This window comes from Otolemur garnettii, unplaced genomic scaffold (assembly GCF_000181295.1).
Source record: "Otolemur garnettii isolate 467f Iridium unplaced genomic scaffold, OtoGar3 scaffold00045, whole genome shotgun sequence".
In the NCBI taxonomy this organism is placed as follows: domain Eukaryota; kingdom Metazoa; phylum Chordata; class Mammalia; order Primates; family Galagidae; genus Otolemur; species Otolemur garnettii.
The window spans coordinates 12326458-12337382 of record NW_003852440.1 but is presented as its reverse complement, the minus strand read 5'-3'; positions in this window follow the sequence as shown (position 1 = coordinate 12337382).

Genomic DNA, 10925 nt, shown 5'->3' with positions numbered 1-10925 from the left:
CAAAGACCATATGATTCTCTCAATTGATGCAGAAAAAGCTTTTGATAATATCCAGCATCCCTTCATGATCAGAACACTTAAGAAAATTGGTATAGGAGGGACATTTCTTAAACTGATAGAGACCATCTACAACAAACCTACAGTCAATATTGTATTGAATAGAGTTAAACTAAAATCATCTCCACTCAAATCAGGAACCAGGCAAGGATGCCCATTGTCTCTACTGCTCTTTAACATCGTAATGGAAGTTTTAGCCATCATAATTAGAGAAGAAAAGGCGATTAAGGGCATCCATATAGGGTCAGAAGAGATTAAATTTTCACTTTTCACAGATGATATGATTGTATATCTGGAAAACACCAGGGATTTGACTACAAAACCCCTAGAATTGATCAAGGAATACAGGAATGTTCTTCTTAGTGAAATATCACAAGAATGGAAGAAGTATCCGATGTACACAGCCCTATTATGAAACTAATTTATAGCTTTCATATGAAAGCTATAACCTAATTATCACCTAAGAATATGGGGATGGGGGAGGGGAGGGGAGAAGAGGGAGTGTCGATGGGTAGAGGGAGGGTGATTGGAGGAATCACCTATATGGTTTATCTTTCAAGGTTACAAGTGAATCTTTCTAAAGGTAGAATATTTCAAATTGTATATGAAAACACCACACTGTACCCCATGATTGCATTAATGTACACAGCTAACACTTAATTAAAAAAATTTTAAAAACCCCAGATAAATAAATAGATATGTATTGTATTTGGACTTAGGAACCTAGATTTGAATTTTTTATTGGGAATTCAAAGTCTTCAGTTTTTAGCTCATATTTGATTCCATATCCACAGTCACGATGAATAGTTGAAAGCATGGTTAAGATACTTTAATATAAAAATTTTTTATAATACTGACTTCTCACTCAAATAAGTACCATACTATTGATCAGCCTCCATGTGGAGTTAAGATATTCAATAAATTTGAAAATGCATAGGAATGTGTGTTTGATACTCTCTTCATAATCTGAAATACCTAGCAAAATTCTCTAGAGAATAAAGATCATTTTGCTTCACACTAAAGTTCTCGTGTAACCAGATCATCTGATGTGCAAAATACTTTATTTCCTGTGTAAAAGAGCAGTCCTAGACATTCAAATAACTTAAATAACCTCACTTAGACCCCAAATGGTTCTGGTACAGGGGAAAGCTTTGTATAGGCTTTGATGATTCAGTACTATGTAAACGTTTTTCCAGTGTTAGCACTAAATCTAAGTGACACCTACCTGGTTACACTGGCATGTGCACAAGTGTGCTCGTAGGTATATGAGAAATCCACTGTTCCTGGCTCCTATCACCACCCAACAGAAGATTCTTCTTCAGTAATTTTCAATTTAGTATTTTAAATTTAATTTATTAATGTCTTGGTGCTTCTTTTTTACTGTTAATAAAATACTCAGCTTTTAATAAATTGACTAAAGAAACAACAGTAATATTTCAGTAAATAGCAACAGCTAATGTCTAATAATTAAAAGTTTAAAATATATAAACCTTTGCTTTCTTTAAAGAACATTAATAATTTTTCCTAAAGCAAAAGAGAGAATATTTCCCTCAAGAAATTTCATGCCCTGTGGTGCTCTGATGATAATTCATACACTTGGTTCCCTCTTAAGTATAAGAATAGAAAAAAGGTAAATTTGTTTCACAGCACATGGCAAGGATGTGATGGGCACATCCTTGTCCCCATCAGTCAGTTGTGTTCAATTTCTTCTTGAGACACTTGCTGCTTCCCTCAGTCTGGGAGGAGTTGCTGGGAACGGTAAGGCCATAAATCCTCCTCCCTCTGCTGCTCTTCCTCTTGCCGCTTCTCCTCAGCTGTCTGCCCTGTGGTATTACCTCTGAAATGAGCCAGTCTCACCTTGGATGTGGGAGCAGGAAGGGGCGTTGCACTGACTTAAGGAAAGTATGTCAAAAAATAGCATGTCTTCACTTGAATGTGGAGACATAACATGTATATGAATAGAGAAATTTAGCATTTCATGTAAACATGAAGTTTGTAAGAATATAAGATTTTCTTAAGGTAAATCAGGAAACTAAGCTCAAATGATTTTTAGAGATAAGTTTTAGAATGGCTTTTTGCTCCAGTTGACCCTCCAGAAGCACACACACACACACTTTGAACACCCAGCACCACCTTGGCTTATTACACCTATTTGAGGAAGAGAGAACAGAGTATCACGTGTACATGATGTAATATGTGCACACCACAGAGGACCACTCAGAGATATGTGTTCGCAGAGTTATAGCTGTGATGATTATGTTTCAAAAAGATGCTTATTTAAATTTTATTTCACTAAACACATATATTGTGAATACTTACAAAGGGGAAGATCACGAAGAATTTTATGGATGAAACTGTTGGGTGGTTAGGCATGGGCAGGGTCGGCGGTGGATGAGGTCAGGCTGGTTTACTCTGGCTTGGTGAGCTGACCTGGGCTGGTGTGGGAATGGGGATGATCGCTAACCAAGACCTTGCAGGTGGCTGTTTGGGGGTACTGATTAATGTTGCTGGGACTTTCTGATGTGGACATAAAGATACAAGTTATAGGAGCATGCTACAGGAGTGGAGCTGATCAAGACCCTGGGAAACTTCCAAGAAATCCTGGCACCCTTGGAGTTGTGTGTAAAACCCAGCACTGCTCCATGATGCCTAGTGTCCCCAGGACTGGCCAGTCAGGGTAAACTTGTCCTATCTTGCTAGAAACATTACTCATTCTTATTCTATTTATTTATTTTGGTGACTACCTTGAGAATAACAAAATTATTTTTTGTGTGTAAGAGTTTATGTAATTTTTTTTTGCAGTTTTTGGCCGGGGCTGGGTTTGACCCCACCACCTCTGGCATATAGGGCCAGTGCCCTACTTCTTTGAGCCAAAGGGTTCGCCCTATGTAATTTTTTATGTTATAATTTTCTTAATGTATTTAATGTTTTCCTTATGGGAACATGTAGCTTCTTAGATTATAAAAATAACAATCTAGGGGGAGTGGTCAAGATGGCCTACAGGCACCAGTCTAGACAGAAGCTCCTGTCCAGAGGAAAGGATAAAGTCCGGAGAAACACCCAACAAAGTCGAAAACTGGGAGCCCAGCTGAGAGAGAAGAGTGATACCGGCAGGACACCTCTTCTGAGACAGACGAAGACTTCTAGAGGAAGCTCCACAGGTACATAAATCTCCCCAAAGGAATAGCGCCCATCCTCTCCCCCAAGAAAGGTGTGCTTACCCTTTGTTTCCTCTTCAACCGCTCCTCCGAGTCTCCTACAGGCCACTGATAAACTGAGGACCTATTCTCTCACTCCATGAGTGAGAGCCGCCAACAGGGAAGTTACTACCCTGGAGGAACCCAGTTGAGACTCGGAACACCCTCCCCCAGGCAGAAAAGTGGAAGTGGCTTTCACTCTGCCATTTTGAGTTTCCAGTCCACTCTCCCTCCCCTTGCTGGCAGGGACAGGGAGAGGAGAGCCAGGAAGGGCATCCACCCACCCTTTCAAGACCAAGCCCCTGTCCCAGTCCTTCACCGGGAGAACTGCTTGATCCACAGTTTCTGTGTACAGACGGACCCCACCTCAGTCAGCGCATTCTGCACTCAGCTGTCTCCCCAGCTGCTATCTGCACTTCCCGAGACCTTGGTGCTGGTGACCAGGATGGACGCCGGACAGGGAGGGCTACACACCCCACCAGGTGTCTGCCTCCGGGTCTTTGGTTGCCCTTGATGGTGATTGACTTCTGCTGGGTCAGGTCACTGAACAGCGCCCACCTCCCAGATCCCTGCTGGCCTGTGGCTGCCATTGACTCCTGCCGGGGAAGGTCGGGCAGTCCTGCCAGCTGCTTGCCTGCCTCCAGGGCTTTGGTGGCCGGCGAGAGCAATTGACTTCTGGTAGGGCAGGTCCAGCAACCAAGTGCTTGGCTCCTGGGGGCCCCTGGCACTGGATCACCACCAACCCCTGCCTAAGAGGGTCGCGCCCTCCCGCCAATCCTGCGCCAGCCTCCAGGGCTTTGGTGACCAGGGAGGGCAATTGACTTCTGCTGGGTGGGTCATGCAGTCTCGCACCCACCTCCCAGGGTCTTGGTGGCTGGCAGTTGCCAGCAGCTCCAGGCCCACGGGCACACCTCTGGGGCTTGGTGAACTGTGAGGGCAGCTGACTTCTGCTGAGGCAGGTCATGCAGACGCAGACGTGCGCCTGCCTCCTGGGACCTCCTAGAGCACGATCACCGCCAACTCCCATCAGAGAGGGTTGTGCCATCCTGCCAGCTGCGCGCCTGCCTCTGGGGCTTTAGTAGCTTGCAAGGACAATTGACTTCTGCTGGGGCAGGTCGCGCAGCAGCATGCCTGTCTCACGGGGCCTTGCCAGCTTGCTGTCGCCAGCAGCTCCTGCCTGGGAGGGTCACACCATCCACCAGCGGTGCACCTGTCTCTGGGGCTTTGGTAGCCAGCAAGGACAACTGAGCTCGGGCTGCGCCTGCCTCCCAGGGCCTTGATGGCCACACTGACTCCTGCATAACCCCGCCTGCTGGCCCTGCCTCCCCGGGTCTTCCAGGATTGTGCACAGGAGAAAACTAGAAGCAGCAACTGGCAGAATGGTTTTAGGGACGGTTTCCGAAAGGTGCAAATTCAGCATGGGACAGAATCAGCGGAAAAACTCTGGCAACCAAAATAACCAGAGTAGATTAACTATCCCAAAGAAGGATGGGGTAGACACAGTGGAAAACCCACTACATAAACAGATATCTGAAATGTCAGAAAATGAGTTCAGAATCTGGATAGGGAGTAAGATCAACAGGGTGGAGGAAAAGAGGGAGCTAGAATTTCAAATCATTCAAAAGCTGTCCCAGGAATTCAATGATTTCAAAGATAAAATGATTAAGGATTACGATACACTGAAACAAGAAGTTGCAGATTTGAAGAGCGCAGTTGAATCCCTCCGCCAGAGGATGGACGAGGCAGAAGACAGCATCTCCGACACTGAAGACAAAGACTTTGAACGCACCCAGACTTCCAAAGATTTTGACAGATAGAGAACAAAAACAGATCTCTCACTCAGAGAGATCTTGGATAATTCGAAGAAAACTAATATTATTCAATAGACTCATATTTTTAAATAACTCAGAGTAGAATGTGTTAACTGCTAGTTGCTTAAACTGAAACCCAGTGTAAAATGTTGACACAGTGCACACTTGATCAGCTAAAACCCTCAGGAAAGTGCAACACAGCAGCGGGGTGACCCTTTCATCAGCCCCATGTGGGCAAGTGACTCCCTCTGTGTAGTCAAGAGGAAAGCTCCACTCAAACTCACCACCCGGGATTTATTTTCTAAGTGTCTGTCTTTTGACACTTACAATCTTTTTCTTTTTCCCAGCCAAAAATATTTCTGGGGAATAATATTCTGCTGAAGTGTACGTGAGTATATGATCCTGTGTTCATTGGGAGATTGGATGACACATTAGTATTTATTCCACCAATCACAAAATTATAGAAGTTAGCTAGGCCACCAATAAGTAAATGAATCAGTTTGTATTTATGTGCAAAGAACTTTGAAGTTAAGTCTGCAAATGAAGGAATAACTATAACCTGTACAAAATTAGTAGTGTCTAACTTGTACTTTTGAATTGAGATCTCATTATTTGATTTACCACAAAATTATGTAGAACAGCATATGATGTAATGTTACAGTGTAACACCCATGCTAGCTGCATGCAGTCACACATTCCATAGCGGGGAAGTAGCAGTACACAGCTGTGCAACAAATATCTCACCAGTGACTCTCATTCGTAGTCGGATCATAAAGATACAAAATGTTCTGATAAAAGACTTTGGTACCTTCAATTTTGTATTTGGGGAAAGACTGACTTTGAAGCCTTTTGAGAGAGTTCTCCCTCATTCATAGTCAGCAGGAGGAAAATCGTCTGTGGGAACATAGCCATGACAGGTCTCAATTTATTTAAAAAAGGACATGGTGATTCACTGGTCAGCAGTATAAAAAATTGGCCTACCAATTAAATGCAAGATAGCTTTAAGTCTATTTAATAGACACAGTATAAATGAATTACTATCCAAATCTCAGAATATTGTACCTTAAGTGTGCACTGACTAACTGTGCCAGGCAAAATTAATTCTTATGTAATTGAAGCCAACGGGAGGAAAACATTGGCTAAAAGTCAATTTGTGTGATGAAGAGGAAGCCAGACAATCCCAAACAGCTTTCAGGGAATGCTTTTTCACTTCTCTTTCCTAGTGCTGAAGCTGGATGTGTGAGAGACAAAAGTCAGCATTGCCGACTCTACGTCCCCACGCCATACTATGCTTTCATGGAAGCAAATAAATTGGACCATGAAGAGTGTTTCTGACATGATGTCTTTTAATCTCTAAGAATAAATGAAGAAACACCCAGGATAAAACATGAATCGCAGCCAAGCTGTGACTTTTTCCCAAGGGGAGGTGGGCGGCTCCAGCATTTTAAAGGTAACAGAGGGAAGAGCAAAGTGTGTGCTGGGGGTGCTGATGTGGTTATCACGGTCTCGTGAGGCCCAATATATCTACACTTTACACAAAATAAGAGAGTGAAGGAAGCATCAATTGTGTGGATGTTCCTGGGCAGGCTGAAGAAAGTCTGGTTCTGTCTTGCTCCAGTTCTGTTACCTGAAAATTGAACTTGTAGTTCACTATTACTGTGGGATCGGACAGGCTTTAGTTTTCAGTGCTGGACATAGGTGTAATTTACATGTCCTTGCTCAAGGCAGCTGAGCCAGGGGCCCCTGAAGGAATGATCTGTGGGGCCGCCTGCCCGAGGCTGCACCTTCTCCTTTGCCTAAGGAGTTGGGGATGGCACTAAGACTTTGATTTTCTGTTTAGAAAACAAAAAGCATCTGGTTTCCCTTCAGATTTTCAGGTGACTTTTCATATTGAGAGAGGAGAAAAAGAAAAGAAAGACAGTTTTGAGAGACAGTGTATTGGAAGCTGTTTTTGCCATGAGGCCGGCCTCCTCAGATTGGGTACACTAACTAGCACACCAATTCTCTCTTGAGCCCTCCTTGAAGAAAATGCCAGCAGTGTCTGCGTTCCCACCAGTACTGTGTCTCCCCTTTCTCCTGGGTCCCCAAACAGAGCACTACCCTGATTGTTCCCCTGGAGTCACACCCCAAGATGCCTTTAAATATGATACTATAGCCCCCACTCCGCCCAGGGTGGGTGGACTGTCTCATCCCTTCATGGTGTTTGCTTCCAGTTGTCACATCTTGACAAAGAAGGAAGTTGTGGGAGGCTTTTTATTATTGCCTCACCCTGGGTACTGCTGATATTCTTTGAAATATTACGTGTGTGTATATTTATACATGTGAATATAGCCTTCAATTTCAATCACAGAGTAAATGTATCAAAGAAAAAAATTGAGGAAGTTATCAAGTTCATGCTGAGAACAAAGTTACTTAGTGATCCTCATAAATCATGGACAGTGTTGGGTTTCAAGGCAGCTGCCTGGGCCTTCAGTTCTCGGAGTGCTCTTGGTTGAAACATGACCAAGCACTCCAAACCAAGTCAAGCACGAAACAGTTTCTGGAAAGGGAAAGACAGGTTCACAGAGAAAGAGTGAGGTATAGGCTTACTGAGCAGGACACCTTCACCACAGACAGCAAACAGGCCCCATGGCCGGGGAGAGCAGGCACAGAGTAGATTTTACACCAGCTGGGTGAGGCCTACCTGGTGGTTCAGAGGTCACCTTGGAACCTGAGTCTTACTGTGCATGGGACCTCCTATGAGCCTCTCTGAGAGCCCATGGGGTGGGATGTGTGGACCACAAGATTTATGCTGATGAGATGATAGTCTTGGGGCTGTTGTGGGTCATCTTAAAGACTCGCTTGCACCTGTCGTTAGACTGCAGCATCCTCTACATCCTTTGGCAGTTGGCAAAGTCTGACTGGTACATTGTTAGAACCCATTCTGTCCACCCCAGGTGTGAGCAATCACTTGGGACAGAATTAAGGTGGGGGCCTGGGCCGGGGTCCGTCCTTGTTCTGCTTCCCTGGGAGAGCCCTTCCTGACTACCTAACAGCAAGAAGAAGTTTGGGACTAATCCAGAGCTTTGTAACCTAACACACTCTGAAGTGTGGAAAGATAATAAGCCAGATCAGAGAAATGCCATGTGGATGGCCGCACACACGTCACACCAGAAAATATCTGAGCAGTGTAGAGTCCCATCTCAGCCGGTAATGTCCTTTGATTCCTCCTTTTCTTTCATCTGTCTCTACCACGCGTAGCTGCTGTCTTTAAGGAGCTCGGACAGCCTGATGGGACAGCAAGCATGGTGGCTCTCCAAGCATAGCCCACCCATGGAGGCCATTCATGCCCTACCTGCTGGGCCACCATGCCACCCTTGGGTGCAGACAGGGGACTCATGGGGCCCAGGGGATCTGCTAGGGTAGAACTATTTTCAAAATAACATTTTGTTCCTTTTCATTCTCTCTAAGTGGACAGTGGAGTGTACCAGATGATGACAGGTAGCAGGACAACAATTCCAGCCACAGAAGCTGGTGTGGCAGTCAAGCTGTCCTTTAGCAGGCCGTGTCTGCAAAGGGCAAGGCAATACAACTTTTTCCATCTTTCTTACTTTGGAAAATAACATTTTCATGAAGTATTTTATTGTGTCAACCTTCCATGAGTTTAAAAGAAATTATTGAATATATACATTTTAAATTTCTCATTTTAATGTTTAAAATGATTAACACTGGTAGACATAACTCTGAATTTTAAGAAAGCAAAATCCCTGATACCAAAATGTGGGAGAATAACTGACATATGGCATCTATGAATAGATTTAGATTTTTTTTTAAGGTGCAGACCATTTTCTCATTTTTGAAACAACTGTATTATCTTTGGCAGAATTTTGGCAAAGTAATTTCTTAAGATGATAATCCCAAGTATTTGTTGTTTTATAAATAGTAAATGAGATATTGTTAATCACTTAGAACTTCAAACATTGCCTGCAAAGATTGACTCCCCACTGCTATTTCTTTCACACAAACTTCTTGTTGGCTTTCTGACTCAATTCTTCAATTTATAGTTAGCTGGTAGTACCCCTAAGAATCACTCTGCATGTTGGTAACAAGCTTCCATCTAACTTCCTCATCCCAAATGTAACAGAAATCAGCTTTGTCATGGGGAAAACAGGAAGCTGAGATGACATTCACCTTATGACTACTGTGTGAAGGACTCCTGGATTCCAGAAAATACAATGATATTGGAGACGTCTTTGTAGAGATGGCAAATCCAGAAATTGAAGAACTCACTCTCATAGATTGCCAACTAACTGCTTTGTCATAGATCTCTCTGAAAGCTCACAACAACCCTATGAACCAATTATTTTACTCCTAGAGAAAATAGTGAGTCTCCAAGAGGTGAAGTCACTTGGCTAACTTTTCTGTCCTTGCATGTTGTGAAGTTAGAAAGTGTATCCAGATACACACCCCAAACCACTTTCTTTCCATTAGTCATTGGTTCAACTGTATTCAGGAATGAAACCAACTAATCAATGGGAAAATACCCCTCTAGTAGTAGATTAAAAATACTGTTATATATTAATAGAACATAGACAGGTTGTTAAACAAAAATTATAAAGTGCTTATCCACATGACCACAGAGGTCAAGAAATGGAACATTGCCAATAGTCCAGACGCCTTGCAGAAGTCTCACCTCAATTTCCTTTCTTCTTTTTTTTTTAAATTAAATCATAGCTGTCTACATTAATACTGTCATGGGGTACAGTATGCTGTTTTTATATACAATTTGAAATATTTTCATCAAACTGGTTAACATAGCCTTCATGTCATTTTCTTAGTTACTGTGTTAAGACATTTATATTCCACATTTGGAAAGATTCACATGTACCCTTGTAAGACGTGCTTCTTTCATTCCAAAATGATGGTCACTCTGACAGCCTCTTTCATGGTCATCATCTTTTTCTCTTTGTAATTTTACCATCTGTCAAATTGCATCAACTGTGCTTGACTTTTGTTGTTTTTTTCACTCAACTTATACCACTTTTAATTGCCATTGTTTTGCAGTATTCTATTTTATAAATAAACTACAATTTCTCTATAATTTATTTTACCTTTTATTAATGAACATTGAAGGTCATACGGTTTCATCTTTTACGGTGACCATCACAATGAGTATTTATGTGCACTATTGCTATTGAGGCCGTGTGTGTACATGATTGCACACTCATGCAAGCTCATCTAAAATGCTACTACTACTTAAATATTGTGGTGTCAATATTTGTCTATAATTTAAAAATCATTGCATTCTTCCAATAACCTGCTTAATTAAAAATTAATCAAAATTAAAAATATTGAAAATATTTCTTAAGCCATTTAAAGCAATAACAATAAACCCATTATGTGCTAATATGTGCACTCATATTATTCATTGTGGTATTAAGCACAATAGTCAAAATATGTAAGGAATCTGAGCTTCTATCAACAGATGAATGCATAAAAAAGTGTGGTATACAGACAAATGGAATGCCATTCAGCTTAAAGAAGAAGGAAATTCTGTCATTGACAACATTGTGGATGAAGGACATTAGGCTAAGTGGATGGACCCAGGCACAGACGGCCACACTCTGTGTGTTTTCACTCCTGTATAGTATCTCAGAAAAGAAGAATTATGCTTACTGGGGATAGATGGAGGAGAAAAAGATTTTTAAAGGATACAAAATTTCAGTTAGGGAAGAGAAATACCTTTAAAATATCTGTTGTGTTACATGTTGACTATGGTTAATAACAATGTGTCGTATTCTTGAAAATTGTTAAGGACGTATATATTAAGTGTACTCACCACACACACAAGTGGTATGTAAGATAATGAATAAGCTAATTA